At 40.3% G+C, this 20,657-nt stretch overlaps 1 long non-coding RNA gene and 1 pseudogene across 1 annotated transcript in view; one reads left to right on the forward strand and one right to left on the reverse strand.

Annotated features, from left to right (window-relative positions):
* The window catches only part of LOC103345348 (uncharacterized), a 43,763-nt gene that overhangs the window by 17,268 nt on the left and 5,838 nt on the right, over positions 1-20,657 (reverse strand). The gene's annotated exons all lie outside the window — the stretch shown is intronic.
* Positions 19,554-20,518, forward strand: LOC138849095 (ubiquitin-like-conjugating enzyme ATG3 pseudogene; annotated as a pseudogene).

Below are 20,657 nucleotides of genomic sequence, written 5' to 3' on the forward strand. Positions count from 1 at the left end.
CCAGGACTCAAACCAGGCACTCTGAAATGGGATATGAGCATCCTAAGCAGTAGCTTACTTTACTGTACCACAACACCAAACCGCCCCCCATGCTATCCTCTCTCAGATTCTTAATAGCACTCCATGTAGGTGATCATTCCTTCTTGATCTACTTAAATATTCAGCTTACATACTTCCATTTTCTCCTCATTTTCCTCCTACCTCTACCTCACTGGCTTGTCCTTTTCAATCTTGTTGCCCTATCAGTTTCTACTTATCAAAGAAGAGGTCCTTGGAATTCTTCACTTCTTAATTGATACTCTCTCCTAGGGTGATCTCATCTAGTTGTCTAAGTTTAAATACCATCTACAGTTGTATGTTCACAACTCTAGTTCTGACCTCTTGTTCAAATGCCAGATTCATATATAAAAGTCTACTGGGGAATGCCACATGAATGTTGTAGGTATCCTCCAACCATAAAATCCTTCAGGAGGAGTTTTTCAAGATGGTGACATAGGAGGGGAGCTTACTGCTCTAGTCTAGAAGAGGATAGTTTAAGAAAAAGTGGAGAGGAAAGGAAGTGAGCATGAGAATTGCCAACAGAGCAGAATAAACCTCCCCTCTGATAAGAAAAAAAAAAAAGGAGATTTACCACACCCAACTTGGGTGTCAGTGTGGACACTCCCTTCAGCCTGGAACACTAAGCAAAGCTCCCTGACCACACTCAACACATGATTCTAGATATTCACCGAAAGAGCAGACACTCCACTAGGCCACAGAGGCATAGTCCAAAGATAAAAGCCATCACGAGGAAAAAAACCCACCAAGTATCACCATAAATGCTTAATAATAAATGCAAACAAGAGTAAGGAAGACAACATGAGGCCCCCAAAGGAACACAACATTCAGTACTAGAATGTGAAGATGAAGAGATTGATGCCAGAAATGGAATTAAAAAATTGTGGGATTACTTAGAAGTAACCAGAAGAAAATTCATGAGCTAAAGAAATCCGTTTGGCTCAGTGGCAGCCTTTGCAGCCATCTGGGGAGTGAACTGGGGGATGGAAGACCTCTCTCTCTTTCTGCTTCTGCCTCTCTGTAACTCTGCCTTTCAAAAAAAATCTTAAAAAAAGAAATTCATGTATGACATGAATGAAAAATTTTCTCACAAATTAAGATCTTAAAGAGAAATCAAAATGAAATACTGGAAAGAAAGAATTCAACAGAACAACAGCAAAAAAAAAAAAGTGGTGGAAAACCTTAACAACACACTAAGTGAGGCAGAACAAAGAATATCAGAGTTAGAAGACAAATCTCTAGAAAATTTTACAGTCAGAAAAAAAAAGGGAAGAAGAAATTAGAAAACTAAAAAATGGTGTCAGAGATTATGGGATACTATCAAATGACCCAACATACTGGTCTTAGGAATTCCCAAAGGCATGGAAAAATAGAGTGGATTAGAAGGCCTTTTTAGTGAAATAATTACATAAAACTTAGTTAATTTGGAAAAAGAAAGAGACATCCAACTATAGGAATCACACAGAACTCCTAATAGATATGACCAGAAGAGATCTTCACCACAACACACTGTAGTCAGACTCTCCACAGTAAAACATAAAAGGAAAGATTCTAGAATGTAGACTGCAGAAATGTCACATTACTTTCAGAGGATCTCCAATTAGACTCACAGCTGACTTCTCATCAGAAACCCTACAGGCTAGGACAGACTGGTGAGATATATTCAAGTCTTAAGAGAAAAAAACCTGTCAACCCAGAATACGGTATCCTGCAAAGCTCTCATTTATGAATGAAAGTGAAATAAAGACCTTCCGTAACAAACAGAACTTGAAAAAACTTGTCACCACACATTACCACACGCACCTTACAAAAGATGCTTACGCATGTGCTACACACAGAAACATGTTCATCACTATGAAAGAAGGTGAAGGCAGAAAATCTCCCAGTAAAAGTACAATAGAAAGCCAAAGTAAACAACAGGGACATTCGTGAGAAAATGGCAGGGCCAAGTCCTTACTTATCAATAATCACTTTGAATGTAAATGGCCTCAACTCTCCAGTCAGAAGATACAGACTAGTTGAATAGATTAAAAAACAAAACCCAGAGTAGATTAAGATGGCAGAGTAGGGAGGGAGCTTGCTGCTCAAGTCTAGAAGATAGATTAAAACAAGTGGAAAGAGTGCAGTGTCAGCAGGGAACAGAGAAAACAGGAGAGGAATTCTACATAAATTGGAGGGACACAGCAGACCTATGTGGAGGGTGAAGACATGCACGACTCAGGACCCCACCAGTGGAAAGCATCTGCAGCAGCACTGGAGAGCAAGCTGAGAGCAGACTGCAGTAGCCTAAGCCACTGGTGAAAAAGCTGCAGGAAGCTCTGGCAGTTTCAGCCATCTGGTGAGTGAACCAGCGGATGGAGGACCTCTTCCCCCTGTAACTTTCAAATAAATAAAACAAATCATTAAGAAGAGAGAAAGAGAGAAAGAAAGAGAGAAAGAGAGAGAGAAAGAGAAAGAGAAAGAGAGAGAGAGAGAGAGAGAGAGAGAGAGAAGGAAGGAAGGAAGGAAGGAAGGAAGGAAGGAAGGAAGGAAGGAAGGAAGGAAGGAAGGAAGGAAAAGAAGAGAAGAGAAGAGAAGAAAAAGAAAAGGAAAGAAAAGAAAGAGCTGCAGGAAGAGCCTAGAGGGAATCTGGCTTGGAGCCCTGTGGGGGATAATGTACCCAACAAACTGGAGGAGAAAAAACAGAGGGGCACGTTTTCTCTCTTCCCAATCATCCTGAGTCCTGTGAAAGCTGACAGAGCAGGTGACATTTTGGACATATGTAACAGGTGCACCAGCTAAGTGTCCGTGCCAAGTGACCAGCCAAGTGGAGACTGAGTCTGGTGGGAAGGACAGACAGGGGGCTGGGTGCTCGTGACTGTGGGAGGCTTGTGTGCAGGGACTCTGAAAACACTGAGGCTATGTTGGAGGGCTCAGGGTGTGGCTGGGACTTTGGGCAGACATTGTGGGAGGCTCCACATGATCAGGGCTCCCTGGTTACCTGGCGAGAGACATTGCTGTGGAACCGGAGCTTATTCTCAGTGAGGACTGCACAAATACTTTGTGTGGTCCTTGTGACAGAGTGGACAGATAATATACTCACTGAGGCCCCTGTCCAGGCACTGATCTCCATAGAGGAGAGGAGCTCAGCCGAGTCTATGCCAACAGACAAGAAGAAAATTTCCCTTTGATTAAAAAAAACAAAGAGGTTTACCACACCAAACCTAGGTGTGTCACCTCAGGCACACCCTTCACCTTGGAGCACTGAACAGAGCTCCCTGGTCACTCTCACCACATGCCTGTAGTTATTGCCTGAAAGTAGACACAGCCTAATCCAATCAGACATATTCCAAGGATAAAAGCTGCCACAGCGAAAAATCAAAGAAGAAACCAAGAAGTATCCACACAAATGCCAAATGACAAGACAGACATCATGATACCTCCAAAAGAACACAACACCTCAGTAACAGATTGTGAAGATGATGAGACTGAAGAATTGCCTGAAATGGAATTCAAAAAACTGATCATAGGATTACTTAGAAGCATCAGAAGCAAAAGTAAAATTAATGCAATCCATACATGACCTGAAAGAAAATTTCTCACATGAAATTGAGACCTTAAAGAAAAATAAAAATGAAATCTTACAAATGAAGAATACAATAGAACAAATGAAAAATACAGTGGAGAGTCTTAACAAAAGAACTGGTTAATAGAAGAAAGAATATCCAACTTACAAGACAAGCACAGGAAATTATACAGTCAGACCAAACGCAAGCAGAATAAATTAGAAAACTAAAATACTGTTGGGAATCTACAGTATACTATGAAATGACCAAACAGATGGGTACAAGGAGTTCCTGAAGGCATGGACATAGAGAAAGGAATAGAAGGCCTTTTTAGTGAAATAATAACAGAAAATTTCCCCAGTTTGGAGAAAGAAAGGGACATCCATACACAGGAAGCACACGGAACTCCTAATAGACGTGACCAGAAAAGATCTTCACCATAACACATTGTAATCAAACTACACAGTAAGACATAAACAAACGATTCTAAAATGTGCACAAGAGAAATCCCTGATAACTTTTAGAGGATTTCCAGTTAGACTGACAGCAGACTTCTCATCAGAAACCCTACAGGCTAGGACAGAATGGTGAACATAGTCCATGTTTTAAGAGGAAAAAAAACCGTCAACCCTGTTAGTAAAATGGTGCCATCTTCCTAAGCCCAGCCTGGCTTACTAGAAGTCAGGTGACTAAATAGCCCAATCACAAATGTCAGTTCTACCCCAACCCTAACGGCATTTGCTGCTCCCACTTCCTTACCTCTGCAAAGCTATATAAGACCTATTTTCCCGGTACAGGCTACTGTTCTCTCTGTGCACGGGGAACAGCCTGTCGGGTTTCCTCCACCTCACAATAAACATTTTCCTTTACTCTGGTGTTTGGTGTGTTTTGTGGTGGCTTTCCTTTAAAACCCAGAATACTAAACCTTGCAAATCTCTCATTAATGAACAAAGGTGAAATAAAGACCTCTCATGACAAACAGAAACTGAAAGAACTTGTCACCACCCATCCAGCCCTGAAGAGATGCTTAAGGATGTACTATACACAGAAACACAGAAATATGGTCATCACAATGGAAGAAGGTAAAAAGAGGAAGTCTCCCAGTAAAGGTACAAAGGAAATCCAAAGTAAAACACAGGAATATTTACAGAAAAATGGAAGGGAAAAGTCAGTAATTATCAATAGTCACCTTGAATACAAATGGCCTCAACTCCCCAGTTAAAAGACACAGACTGGCTGAATGGATTAAAAAACAAAACCCTTGTATTTTCTGCCTACAAGAAACATATCTCACCAACAAAAATGCATTCAGACTGACAGTGAAAGGATGGAAAAAGATATTCCAGGCTAACAGAAACTAAGAAAGAGCTGGTGTAGCCATCCTAATATCAGACCAGACTTTAAAACAGAAACTGTGAAAAGAGACAAAGAAGCGCACTATGTGATGATTAAGGGATCAATTCAACAGGAAGATATGACTATATAAAGGCGTATGCACCTAATCACAGGGAACCTGGCTATTTAACAGAAATGTTAAGTATCTCAAGGGAGACTTAGACTCCAATACAAAAGTATTGGGGTACTTCAATACTGCACTTTCAGCAATGGACAGATCAACCAAATAAAATCAACAAGGAAACAGCAGATTTAATTGACACTATAGACCAAATGGACCTAACAGATATCTAAAGAACTTTTCATACTACAGTTGCAGAATACACATTCTTCTCACCAGTACGTGGGACTTTAGGATTGACCACATGCTAGGCCATGAAGCAAGTCTCTGCAAATTAAAAAAAAAAAAAAAACAAATCATACCATGCATTGTATCATGCATCACACCATTGCTATTCAATATAATCCTAGAAGTTTTAGCCAGAACTATTAGGCAAGAAAAAGAAACCAAAGGGATTCAAATTGGTAAAGATGAAGTCAAAGAGAATTATGGACCAATTTCCCTGATGAACATAGACTCAAAAATCCTCAACAAAACTCTAGCCAATCGAATCCAACAGCACATCAAAAAGATCATCCACCCAGACCAAATGGGATTTATCCCTGGTATGCTGGGATGATTCAACATTTGCAAATCAATCAATATGATTAACAAACTGCTGAAGAAAAACCATATGATTATCTCAATATCATTTGACAAAATACAACACCCTTTCATGATAAAAACTCTAAGCTAATTGGGTATGGAAGGAACATTCCTCAACACAACCAAGGCAATCTATGTCAAACCCATGGCCTGCATCAACTGAATGGGGAAAATTTGGAAGCATTCTCACTGAGATCTGGTATCAGACACGGATGCCCACTCTCAGCATTGCTATTCAATATAATCCTAGAAGTTTTAGCCAGAACTATTAGGCAAGAAAAAGAAACCAAAGGGATTCAAATTGGTAAAGATGAAGTCAAACCATCCCTATTTGCAGATGGCATGATGCTATATATAGGGGATCCAAAAAACTCCACTAAGAGACTACTGGAACTCATAGAAGATTTTGGTAAAGTGGCAGGATATACAGTCAATACAGAAAAATCAATAGCCTTTGTATACACATACAATCAATCCCATTCTCAATAGCTACCAAAAAAATCAAATACCTTGGAATAAATTTAACAAAGGATGTCAAAGATCTCTACAGTGAAAATTATAAAACATTAAAGAAAAAAAATAGAAGATACAAAAAATGGGAAAATCTTCCATATTCATGGATTGGTAGTATCAATATAATCAAAATGAACATTCTTCCGAAAGCAATTTACAGATTCAATGCAATACCAATCAAATACCAAAGACATTCTTTTCAGATCTAGAACAAATGATGCTGAAATTCATGTGGAGGCATAGAAAAGACCTCGAATAGCTAAAACAATCTTAGATAACAAAAAGTCAGAGGCATCACAATACCAGATTTAAACGCATACTACAGGGCAGTTATAATCAAAACAGCATGGTACTGGTACACAAACAGATGGATAGACCACTGGAACAGAATACAAACACCAGAAACCAACCCAAACATCTACAACTGACTTGTATTTGATCAAGGAGCTAAAACCAATCCCTGGAGCAAGGACAATCTCTTTAACAAATGGTGCTGGGAAAACTGGATTTCCACATGCAGACATATGAAGCAAGAAACCCCCTACCTTACACCTTACACAAAAATCCATTCAACAGGGATTAAAGATATACATCTATGACCTGACACCATGAAATTATTAGAGAGCACTGCAGAAACTCTGTAAGACATTGGCACAGGAAAAGACTTCTTGGAAAAGACCCCAGAGGCTCAGGCAGCCAAAGCCAAAATTAACCAATGGGGATTACATCAAATTGAGAAACTTCTGCACTGCAAAAGAAGCACTCGGCAAAGTGAAGAGGCATTCCAGAATGGAAGAAATTATTTGCAAACTATGCAACTGATAAAAGATTAATATTCAGAATATATAAAGAAATCAAGAAACTCCACAACAACAAAACAAAGAACCCAGTTACGAGATGGGCCAAGAACTTAAATAGACATTTTTCGAAGAGGAAATCCAATGGCCAACAGACACATAAAAAATGTTCAGGATCACTAGCCATCAGGGAAACATAAATCAAAACCACAATGAGATTTTACTTCACCCCAGTTAGAATGGCTTTCATATAGAAATCAACAAACAACAAATGCCGGCGAGAATGTGGGGGAAAAGTACACTAATCCACTGTTGGTGGGAATGCAAATTGGTAAAATCACTATGGAAGACAGTTTGGTGATAGCTCAGAAATCTGAATATAGACCTACCACATGACCCAGCCATTCCCCTCCTGGGAATTCACCCAAGGGAAATTAAATTGGCAAATAAGAGAGCTATTTGCACTTTGGTGGAATGAGAATGCCATGCCAAGATGGCCGCTGGCAAGTGAGTGTCAGTTACTCAGGAATGGTTTAGAAACCACATGAAAACAGAGCCTGCCTGGCAACAGGCTGTGATTGGATGGCTTCGGAAACCAAATGGCAATGGAGCCTGCCTGGCAATAGGCTGTGATTGGATGGCTTCAGAAACTGCCTGGCAATAGGCTGTGATTGGTTAGGACATAGACCGCCCCTTGACCAGATTGACTGCCCTGGCTATTTAAGCTGCTGTACCAACTGAAATAAACGAGTCTGTGGGCTGCTTGCCTCTGGCCTGCTTTCACCTGACTCCCGGGGTCTGTGTGGTGACTCCCTGCCTCTTGCCCCGACAAGGCTCCTCCTCTCAGAACAAATCCACAGCAACACTGCACCTCAATGTTTATTGCAGCTCAGTTCACAATAGCAAAGACATGGAATCAACCTAAATGCCCATCAATGGAAGACTGAATAAATAAATTTTAGGGTATGTTCTCTATGGAATACTACACAGTGGTAAAAAAAAAAAAAACCTGTCCATTTGCAACAAAATGGATGAATCTGGAAAACATCATACTTAGTGCAATGAGCCAGTCTCAAAGGGACAAATATCATATGTCCTCCTTGATCTGTGACAAGTAACAGAGCACCTAAGAGGAAATTTGTAGAAGTGAAATTGACACTACGAGAAGCAATGATTTGAATAGCCCTTGTCTTGAATGTTGAGGAACAGTTTATCTTATTTTTTTTTTTACTATTTTCTTTTTCTACTTAATACCATTGGTTGAATTCTTTAACACAGAATTATTCATAGGTGTTTAAATCCAATTGAAAATAGATCTCAGTAAAAAATAAGAGTGGGAATAAAAGAGGGACTCAAAAGGCTTCTTGGCAGCTCATGACAAGAGCCTCGGAGATCACTGACGTCATAAATAAGAATGTCAACTGTTAACAACAGGAGTCACTGTACACATGCTGCCCATGTAGGGCCTCTGTCCTTAACGAGTTGTACTATGAGAATTAACAGTGAAACTAGTCTTCAAACAGTACTTTATACTTTGCGTGTGTGTATGTGTGCAAACTGTGGAAATCTTTAGTTAGTATAGAGTTGGTTTTCTGTATATAAAGTTACTAAAAAATGAATCTTAATTAAGAATGGGATGGGAGAGAGAGTAGGAGCTGGGATGGGATTGGGGTGGGTGGTCCTGTATGGGGGGAAGAACCATTACATTTCTAAAGCTGCATCTGTGAAACTTGTATTCATTAAATAAAAGTTTTCTAAAAAAAAAAAAGAAGAAGAAGAAAGGGGGGCAGAGCCAAGATGGCGGAATAGTGAGGGCGCGCACCAATAGTCCGGAAAAAGATAGTTCAATAAAAGTGGAGTTACTGTAGCCTCAGAAAAAAGCTCAAACAAAAAATTGCAGAGGAAACTCTTCCGGATCTAGTGGATGTGACACGGAGGACCTATGGGGAGAACAAGATCGCCACTGCGTGGAAGCTGAGCCGCGGGAGCCGAGCCGCGGGAGCCGAGCCGCAGAGTCTGTGCGCCAGCGCTGGAAGAGGATGTGAGACAAAAACCTCGGTAATCCGAGACATTGGCGGGGAAAGGCAGAAAGAGCCTAGAGGGAACGAGGCCTGAAGCCCCACTGGGGAAAGTTCACCAGCCTGACTGGAGGAGAGAAAAAACGAATAAATAAGGGGAACCAGCACGGACATTAGCCTCTCTCTCCACTCACCTTACAAAGTCGAGCAAGACAAAGAGCAGGCTCCATTTTACATATGTAAAGTGGCGCCCGCCATTAGCCAAGCAGAAAAACCTGACTCTGGTGGGGAGAAATAACAGGTTAGGACCTAGTGAAAGTGTGGAGCTAACGAACTGAGACTGTGAAAATCTGAGGGGGAGCGAGAGAACTCACTGAGTACACAAACTCGGTAACCTTGGCAACCCGGTGAGAGACTGCAGAGAAATTTGAGACCACACTGAGGGCTGCATAAACTCTTTCTGTGGTCCCAGGGGTAGAGCAGACTAATACCCACAGGGGCCAGATATCATACATCAACTACCCTCAATTCCACTCAGCTGTGTGGAATTACTTCCCAACTGAGTCAAAAAAAAAAAAAAAAAGAGAGCGAGAGAGCGAGAGAGAGAGCGAGAGAGAGAGCGAGAGAGCGAGCGAGAGAGCGAGAGAGCGAGCGAGAGAGCGAGCGAGAGAGCGAACAAGAGAACAATCTGGGTGAGTCACCTTTGGCACACCCTTAACCCTGAAGAACCAAACAGAGCTCTCTGGCCACACCCATCACAGCCTCTAAGGAACCATCAAAAGCAAACAGTCCACTTAATCTAGGGTCATAGTATAACAAGAAAAAACACTACAGCGAAGAAATCAAAGAATATCTCCACAATGCCAAACAACAAACGCAAAAACTGAGGTAACAAGAACAAGGAAGACACTATGATGCCCCCAAATGAAAAAGACACCCCAATTCAAGATTATGACGATGATGAGATAGAAGAAATGCAAGAAGTGGATCTCAAAAAATTGATAAGAACATTAAGAAGTTCTCAAAAACAAATTCTTGAACTACAGAAATCCTTAATGGACAAGATAGAAAATCTCTCTTGCGAAAATGAAATATTAAGGAGGAATCAAAATGAAATGAAACAACTAGTAGAACATGAAACTGTGATAGTGATGAGAAATCATAATGAAGTGAAGAATTCAATAGATCAAATGAGAAACACATTAGAGAGCCTTAAAAACAGAATGGGTGAAGCAGAAGAGAGATATCGTACTTAGAAGACAGAGAACAGGAAAGGATACAGTCAAACCAAAGAAAAGAAGAGGAAATTAGAAATCTAAAAAATATTGTTGGGAATCTACAGGATACTATTAAAAAACCCAACATTCGGGTACTAGGAGTTCCTGAAGGCATGGAGAGGGAGAAAGGGTTAGAAGGCCTTTTTAGTGAGATACTAGCAGAAAATTTCCCAGGTTTGGAGAAGGACAGAGAAATCCCAGTACAGGAAGCTCACAGAACCCCTAATAAACATGACCAAAAGAGATCCTCACCACGACACGTTGTAATTAAACTCACCACAGTGAAACATAAAGAAAAGATCCTAAAATGTGCAAGAGAGAAATGTCAGATTACTCTCAGAGGATCTCCAATTAGACTCACAGCTGACTTCTCATCAGAAACCCTACAAGCTAGGAGGGAATGGCGAGACATAGCCCAGGTACTAAGAGAGAACAACTGCCAGCCCAGAATATTATATCCTGCAAAGCTCTCATTTGTGAATGAAGGTGAAATAAAGACCTTTCACAGCAAACAGAAATTGAAAGAATTTGTTGCCACTTGTCCAGCCCTGCAAAAGATGCTTAAAGATGTGTTACACACAGAAACACAGAAACACGGTCATCAATATGAAAGAAGGTAAAGGAAGGAACCCTCACAGCAAAAGATCACAGGAAGTTCAAAACATATATTAGAAAATATCTTTGGCAAATGGCAGGGCAAAGTCACTACTTATCAATAGTCACATTGAACGTTAATGGCCTGAACTGTCCAGTTAAAAGACACAGATTGGCTGCTTGGCTTAAGGAACAAAACCCATCTATTTGCTGCTTACAAGAAACACATCTTTCCAACAAAGATACATACAGACTGAAAGTGAAAGGCTGGAAAAGATATACCATGCCAACAGAAATGAAAAAAGAGCGGGCGTTGCCATCTTGATATAAGACAACATAAACTTTACCACAAAAACTGTTAGGAGAGACAAAGAGGGGCACTATATAATGATTAAGGGATCAATTCAACAGGAAGATATAACAATTATCAATGTATATGCACCTAATTACAGGGCACCGGTTTATTTAAAAGATTTGTTAAGGGACTTAAAGGGAGACTTAGACTCCAATACAATAGTACTGGGAGACTTCAATACTCCACTCTCAGAAATAGACAGATCAACAGGACAGAAGATCAACAAGGAGACAGTAGATTTAAATGACACTATAGCCCAAATGGATCTAACAGATATCTACAGAACTTTCAATCCTACATCTAAAGACTTTACATTCTTCTCAGCAGTACATGGAACCTTCTCTAGGATTGACCACATACTAGGCCATAAAGCAAGTCTCAGCAAATTCAAAAGAATTAGAATCATACCATGCAGCTTCTCAGACCATAAAGGAATGAAGTTGGAAATTAGCAACTCAGGAATCCCTAGAGTATATGCAAACACATGAAGATTGAACAACATGCTCCTGAATGAACAGTGGATCATAGAAGAAATTGAAAGAGAAATCAAAAACTTTCTGGAAGTAAATGAGGATAACAGCACAACATACCAAAACTTATGAGATACAGCAAAAGCAGTGTTAAGAGGAAAGTTTATATCAATAGGTGCCTACATCAAGAAATTGGAAAGGCACCAAATAGATGAGCTTTCAATTCATCTCAAGGATCTAGAAAATCTTCAGCAAACCAGACCCAAATCTAGTAGGAGAAGAGAAATAATTAAAATCAGAGAAGAAATCAACAGGATTGAATCAAAAAAAAATTACAAAAAAATCAGCCAAACAAGGAGCTGGTTTTTTTGAAAAAATAAACAAAATTGACACCCCATTGGCCCAACTAACTAAAAAAAGAAAAGACCCAAATCAATAAAATCAGAGATGAAAAAGGAAACGTAACAGACACCACAGAAATAAAAAGAATCATCAGAAATTACTACAAGGACTTGTATGCCAGCAAACAGGGAAATCTATCAGAAATGGATAGATTGCTGGACACATGCAACCTACCTAAATTGAACCAGGAAGACATAGAAAACCTAAACAGACCCATAACTGAGACAGAAATTGAAACAGTAATAAAGGCCCTCCCAACAAAGAAAAGCCCAGGACCAGATGGATTCACTGCTGAATTCTACCAGACATTTAAAGAAGAACTAACTCCAATTCTTCTCAAACTATTCAGAACAATCGAAAAAGAGGGAATCCTCCCAAATTCTTTCTATGAAGCCAGCATCACCTTAATTCCTAAGCCGGAAAAAGATGCAGCATTGAAAGAGAATTACAGACCAATATCCCTGATGAACATAGAGGCAAAAATCCTCAATAAAATTCTGGCCAATAGAATGCAACAACACATCAGCAAGATCATCCACCCAGACCAAGTGGGATGTATGCCTGGTATGCAGGGATGGTTCAATGTTCACAAATCAATCAATGTGATACACTACATTAACAGACTGCAGAAGAAAAACCATACGATTATCTCAATAGACGCAGAGAAAGCATTTGATAAAATACAACACCCGTTCATGATGAAAACTCTAAGCAAACTGGGTTAGGAAGGAACATTCCTCAATACAATCCAAGCAATCTATGAAAAACCCACAGCCAACATCCTATTGAATGGGGAAAAGTTGGAAGCATTTCCACTGAGATCTGGTACCAGACAGGGATGCCCACTCTCACCACTGCTATTCAATATAGTTCTGGAAGTTCTAGCCAGAGCTATTAGGCAAGAAAAAGAAATTAAAGGGATACAAATTGAGAAGGAAGAAGTCAAACTATCCCTCTTTGCAGATGATATGATTCTTTATTTAGGGGACCCAAAGAACTTTAAATAACAGACTATTGGAACTCATAGAAGAGTTTGGAAAAGTAGCAGGATATAAAATCAATGCACAAAAATCAACAGCCTTTGTATACACAGGCAATGCCAGGCTGAGGAAGAACTTCTAAGATCAATCCCATTCACAATAGCTACAAAAACAATCAAATACCTTGGAATAAACTTAACCAAGGACGTTAAAGATCTCTACGATGAAAATTACAAAAGCTTAAAGAAAGAAATAAAAGAGGATACCAAAAAATGGAAAAATCTTCCATGTTCATGGATTGGAAGAATCAATATCATCAAAATGTCCATTCTCCCAAAAGCAATTTACAGATTCAATGCAATACCAATCAAGATACCGAAGACCTTCTTTTCAGATCTGGAAAAAATGATGCTGAAATTCATTTTTTAAAAATTTTTTGACAGGCAGAGTGGACAGTGAGAGAGAGAGAGACAGAGAAAGGTCTTCCTTTGACGTTGGTTCACCCTCCAATGGCCGCCACGGCCGGTGCGCTGCGGCCGGTGCATCATGCTGATCCGAAGCCAGGAGCCAGGTGCTTCTCCTGGTCTCCCATGGGGTACAGGGCCCAAGCACTTGGGCCATCGTCCACTGCACTCCCGGGCCACAGCAGAGAGCTGGCCTGGAAAGAGGGGCAACCAGGACAGAATCCGGTGCCCCGACCGGGACTAGAACCTGGTGTGCCGGCGCCGCAAGGCAGAAGATTAGCCTATTGAGCCGCGGCACCGGCCAGATGCTGAAATTCATATGGAGACACAGGAGACCTCGAGTAGCTAAAGCAATCTTGCATAACAAAATCAAAGCCGGAGGCATCACAATACCAGATTTCAGGACATACTACAGGGCAGTTGTAATCAAAACAGTGTGGTACTGGTACAGAAACAGACGGATAGACCAATGGAACAGAATAGAAACACCAGAAATCAATCCAAACATCTACAGCCAACTCATATTTGATCAAGGATCCAAAAACCAATCCCTGGAGTAAGGACAGTCTATTCAATAAATGGTGCTGGGAAAATTGGATTTCCACGTGCAGAATCATGAAGACCCCTACCTTTCACCTTACACAAAAATTCACTCAACGTGGATTAAAGACTTAAATCTATGACCCGACACCATCAAATTATTAGCATTGGAGAAACCTTGCAAGATATAGGTACTGGCAAAGACTTCTTGGAAAAGACCCCGGAAGCACAGGCAGTCAAAGCCAAAATTAGCATTTGGGATTGCATCAAATTGAGAAGTTTCTGTACTTCAAAAAAAAAAAAAAAAAAAACAGGGGGCTGGCGCCACGGCTCAATAGGCTAATCCTCTACCTTGCAGCGCCGGCATACCGGGTTCCAGTCCCAGTTGGAGTGCCGGATTCTGTCCCGGTAGCCCCTCTTCCAGGCCAACTTTCTGCTGTAGCCCGGGAGTGCAGTGGAGGATGGCCCAAGTGCTTGGGCCCTGTACCCCATGGGAGACCAGGAGAAGCACCTGGCTCCTGCCATTGGATCAGCACAGTACACCGGCCGTGGCGGCCATTGGAGGGTGAAACAACAGCAAAAAGAACACCTTTCTCTGTGTCTCTCTCTCACTGTCCACTCTACCTGTCCAAAAAAAAAAAAAAAAAAAAAAAACGGTTAGGAAAGTGAAGAGGCAACCGACAAAATGGGAAAAAATATTTGCAAACTATGCAACAGGTAAAGGGTTGATAACCAGAATCTACAAAGAAATCAAGAAACTCCACAACATCAAAACAAACAACCCACTTAAGAGATGGGCCAAGGACCTCAATAGACATTTTTCAAAAGAGGAAATCCATAGGGCCAACAGACACATGAAAAAATGTTCAAGATCACTAGCAATCAGGGAAATGCAAATCAAACCACAATAAGGTTTCACCTCACCCCGGTTAGAATGGCTCACATACAGAAATCTACCAACAATAGATGCTGGAGAGGATGTGGGAAAAAAGGGACACTAACCCACTGTTGGTGGGAATGCAAACTGGTTAAGGCACTATGGAAGTCAGTCTGGAGATTCCTCAGACACCTGAATATAACCCTACCATTCAACCCAGCCATCCCACTCCTTGGAATTTACCCAAAGGAAATTAAATTGGCAAACAAACAAGCTGTCTGCCCCTTAATGTTTATCGCAGCTCAATTCACAATAGCTAAGACCTGGAACCAACCCAAATGCCCATCAACAGTAGACTGGATAAAGAAATTATGGGACATGTACTCTATAGAATACTATACAGCAGTCAAAAACAATGAAACCCAGTCATTTGCAACAAGATGGAGGAATCTGGAAAACATTATGCTGAGTGAATTAAGCCAGTCCCAAAGGGACAAATATCATATGTTCTCCCTGATCAGCGACAACTAACTGACCACCAAAGGGGAAACCTGTTGAAGTGAAATGGACACTATGAGAAATAGTGACTTGATCAGCTCTTGTCCTGACTGCTGATGTACAATGTAATACTTTATCCATTTTAGTATTTTTGTTTTGTTCTAATACTATTGGTTGAACTCTGTAATTAACACACAATTACTCTTAGGTGTTTAAATTTTAACTGAAAAGTGATCCCTGTTAGGAATCTGGAAAACATTATGCTGAGTGAAATAAGCCAATCCCAAAGGGACAAATACCATATGTTCTCCCTGATCGGTGACAACTACCTGAGCACCAAAAAGGAAACCTGTTAAAGTGAAATGAACACTATGAGAAACGGTGACTTGATTAGCCCTCACCCTGACTGTTGATGAGCAACTTGATATGTTACCCCTCTTAGTATTTTTTTTGTTTCTTCTACTTAATACTTTTGGTTGAATTCTGTAATCAATACACAGTTATTCTTAAGTGTTGAAACTTAACTGAAAAGTGATCGCTGTTAAATATAAGAGTGGGAATAAGAGAGGGAGGCGATGTACAATTTGGGACATGCTCAAGATGACTTGCCCCAAACAGTAGAGTTAGAAACATACCAGGGGATTCCAATTCAATCCCATCAAGGTGGCATGTACCAATGCCATCTCACTAGTCCAAGTGATCAATTTCTGTTCACAATTGATCATAATGATAGGACTAAGAGCCAAAGGGATCACATAAACAAGACTAGTGTCTGCAAATACTAACTGATAGAATAAAAAAGGGAGAGAACGATCCAACACGGGAAGTGGGATACTCAGCAGACTCATAGAATGGCCGATGTCCTAAACAGCACTCTGGCCTCAGAATCAGCCCTTAAGGCATGCGGATCTGGCTGAAAAGCTTACGACAGTATTTCAGGCATGGAAAGCCAAGACACTCTGGCAAAAAAAAAAAAAAAAAAAAAAAAAAACCTAAATGAAAGATCTCTGCGAGTGAGATCCCAGTGGAAAGAACAGGTCATCAAAGAAGGAGGTACCTTTCTCTGAAGGGAGGAGAGAACCTCCACTTTGACTATGACCTTGTCTAAATATGATCAGTCAGTGAACTCAAAAGGCTTCCATAGCCTTGGCAACTCATGACAAGAGCCTAAGGTGATTACTGATGCCATAAACAAGAGTGTCAATTTGTTAAGTCAAAAACAGGAGTCACTGTGCACTTACTCTGCATGTAGGATCTCTGTCCTTAATGTGCTGTACATTGCGATTTAATGCTATAACTAGTACTCAAACAATATTTTTCACTTTGTGTTTCTATGTGGGTACAAACTGTTGAAACCTTTACTTAATATATGCTAAACTGATCTTCTGTATATAAAGAGAATTGAAAATGAATCTTGATGTGAATGAAAGGGGAGCGGGAGCGGGAAAGGGAAGGGTTGCAGGTGGGAGGGAAGTTATTGGGGGGGAGAAGTCATTGTAATCCATAAGCTGTACTTTGGAAATCTATATTCATTAAATAAAAGTTAAAAAAAGAGAAGAAATGTTAAAGGAACTAAAGGGAGACATAGACTCTAATACAATATTAAAGGGGAACTTCAATACTCCACTTTCAGCAATGGACAGACTGACCAGTCAGAAAATCAGCAAAGAAACAGAGTAAATCAATACTATAAACCAAATGGATATCTACAGAACTTTTCATCCTATGGTTGCAGAATACAATTCTTCTGAACAGTGCATGGAACTTTCTCTAGGATTGACCACATACTAGGCCATAGAACAAGTCTCAGCAAATTCAAAAACATCAAAATCGTACCATGCATCTTCTCTGACTACAATGGAAAGAAGCTGGAAATCAACAACTCAATGATATGTAGAACATATGCAAACACATGGAGACTGAGCAACTTGCTCCTGAATGGACAGTGTGTCACTGAAGAAATCAAAAGAGAAATCAAAAAATTTCTGGAAATAAATGGGGATCACAATACAACATACCAAAACTTATCAGATACAGCAAAAGCAGTGTTAAAAGTTTATAGCAATTGATGCCCACACCAAGAAATTGGGAAGGCACCAAATAAATTAACTATCAATGCATCTCAAAGACTCAGAAAAACAACCAGAAAACTAAACCCAAAACTGGTAGGAGAAAAGAAATAATTAGAGAAGAAATAAACAAAATTAAAACCAAAAAAATTTCAAAGATCAGCAAAATGAAAAGCTAGTTTTTTAAAAAAATAAACAAATTTGACATACCACTGGCACAACTAACCAATAAAAGAGGGAGAAGACCCAAGTCAATAAAATTATATATGAAAAAGGTAACAAACACGAAAGAAATAAAAAGAATCATCAGAAGTTACTACATACAGCTGTATTCCAACAAATCAGCAAACCCTAGAAAAAATGGACAGATTCCTGGACACATACAACCTACTTAAGTTGAGCCATGAAGACACAGAAAACCTAAACAAACCCATAACCAAGACAGAAATAGAATCAGTAATAAAGACTCTCTCAACAAAGAAAAGCCCAAGACTGGATGTCCTTGCTGAATTCTTTGACATTTAAAGGAGAATTAACTCCACTTCTCAAATTATTCAGAACAACTGAAAGGGAGGCGCCCTTCCTAATTCTTTCTATGAAGCCTGCATCTACATCACCTTAATTCCTAAACCTGAAAAAAGATAAAACAGAGAAAGAAAACTACAGACCAATTTCCCTGATGAACACAGATGCAAAAACCCTCAACAAAATACTAGCCAATTGAATCCAACAACACATCAGAAAGATCATTCTCCAGGATTTATCCCTGGTATGGCAGGGATGGTTCAATATTAGCAAATCAATCAATGTGATACATAACATTAACACACTGAAGAATAAAAACCATATGATTATCTCAATAGATACAGAGAAAGCATTTGATAAAATGCAACACCCTTTCATGATTAAAACTCTAAGCAAATTGGGTATGGAAGGAACATTCCTCAACACAATCAAGGCAGCTTATGACAGACCCATGGCCAGGTCCTATTGAATGAGGAAAAGTTGGAAGCATTCCCACTGAGACCTGGAACCACATAAGACGCCCACTCTCACTACTGCTATTCAATATAGTCCTGGAAGTTTCAGTCAGAGCCATCAGGCAAGAAATAGAAATCAAAAGGACACAAGTTGGGAATGAGGAAGTCAAAATATCCCTATTTGCAGTTGACATGATTCTATATACAGGGATCCAAAAGACTCCATTAAGAGACTATAAGGGCCGGCGCCGCGTCTCAATAGGCTAATCCTCAACCTAGCGGCACCGGCACACCGGGTTCTAGTCCCGGTTGCCCCTCTTCCAGGCCAGCTCTCTGCTGTGGCCAGGGAAGGCAGTGGAGGATGGCCCAAGTGCTTGGGCCCTGTACCCCATGGAGACCAGGAGAAGCACCAGGCTCCTGCCTTCGGATCAGCGCGGTGCGCCGGCCGCAGCGTGCCAGCTGTGGCGGCCACTGGAGGGTGAACCAACAGCAAAAGGAAGACCTTTCTCTCTGTCTCTCTCACTATCCACTCTGCCTGTCAAAAAAAAAAAAAAAAAGACTATCAGAACTCATAGAAGAATTTGATAAAGTGGCAGGATATAAAATCAATACACAAAACTCAATAGCCATTGTACGCACAGACAATGCCATGGCTGAGAAAGAACTTCTAAGATTGATCCCATTCACTATAGCTACAAAAAAATACATTTTCATAAAGTTAACCTAGGACATCTATGATTTCTATGATGAGAATTACAAAACATTAAAGAAATAGAAGATACAAAAAAATGGAGAGAGATCTTCCATCAATGGTTTACTCCCCAAATGGCTGTAATGGCCAGGGCTGGGCCAGGCAGAAACGAGGAGCCAGGAGCTTCATTTGGGTCTCTTTGCCTTCCATCTATTTGTGTCTTCTTTTAAAGATTTTATTTGTTTACTTGAGAGGCAGAGTTATAGAAAGAGGGACAGACAGACAGAAAGGTCTTCCATCCACTGATTCACTGCCCAAATGGCTGCAATGGGCAGAACTGAGCCACTCCGAAGCCAGGAGCCATGGAGCTTCTTCAGGGTCTACCATGAGAGTGCAGGGGCTCAAGCACTTGGGTCATCTTCTACTGCTTTCCCAGGAGCAGCTGCAACATGAATTGGTGCCCATACAGGAAGCTGGCATTGCAGGTAGTGGCTTTACAAAAAATGTGCCATGCTACAAACGGTGCAAACAGATGGAATATTCAGATGAATTGGAAGCTATCATAGAAGATGATGGTGACGGAGGATGGGTAGATACATATCACAACACAGGTATTACAGGAGAAACTGAGGCAGTTATGGAAATTACACTGGAAAGCAAGGGCAGTATAAAACTCCAGGACTGTTCGCACTATGTGAAGAGGAAGAGGAGGAAGATGAGGGGAAAGCTGCTGATAGGGAGGAATATGAAGAGAGTGGATTGTTGGAAACAGATGAGGCTACTCTAGACACAAGAAAACTCGTAGAAGCTTGTAAAGCCAAAGCTGATGCTGGAGGTGAAGATGCTAGACCTTTACATCACTTATGATAAATATTATCAGACACCCCGGCTATGGCTGTTTGGCTATAATGAGCAATGGCAGCCTTTAACAGTTGAACACATGTATGAAGATGTTAGTCAAGATCATGTGAAGAAAACAGTGACTACTGAAAATCACCCTCATCTCCCACCACCTCCTTCGTGTTCAGTTCATCCATGCAGGCATACTGAGGTGATGAAGAAAATCATTGAGACCGTTTCAGAAGGAGGGGGAGAACTTGGTGTTCATATGTATCTTCTAATTTTTCTGAAATTTGTACAAGTTGTCATTCCAACAATAGAATATGACTACACAAGACACTTCACCACGTAGAGAGATAGAATTTATCCTAATTATTGATTGATTTAAAGGGATTAACCCATAGATGTGACCATCGACCATATTCACCAATATGTACAATTTCTCTAATAAAGGGACTTATATGTTTATGTATTAAATAAAAAAAGTTCCACTAAAAGAAAAAAACTTATGTCACAGTACCAGCCTCCACCAACTTGTTTTCTAATCGAGAGTTTAATTTATTTACATTTAATGTAATTACTATGAGAG

Source organism: Oryctolagus cuniculus, chromosome 3 (genome assembly GCF_964237555.1).
Source record: "Oryctolagus cuniculus chromosome 3, mOryCun1.1, whole genome shotgun sequence".
Classification (NCBI taxonomy): Eukaryota; Metazoa; Chordata; class Mammalia; order Lagomorpha; family Leporidae; genus Oryctolagus; species Oryctolagus cuniculus.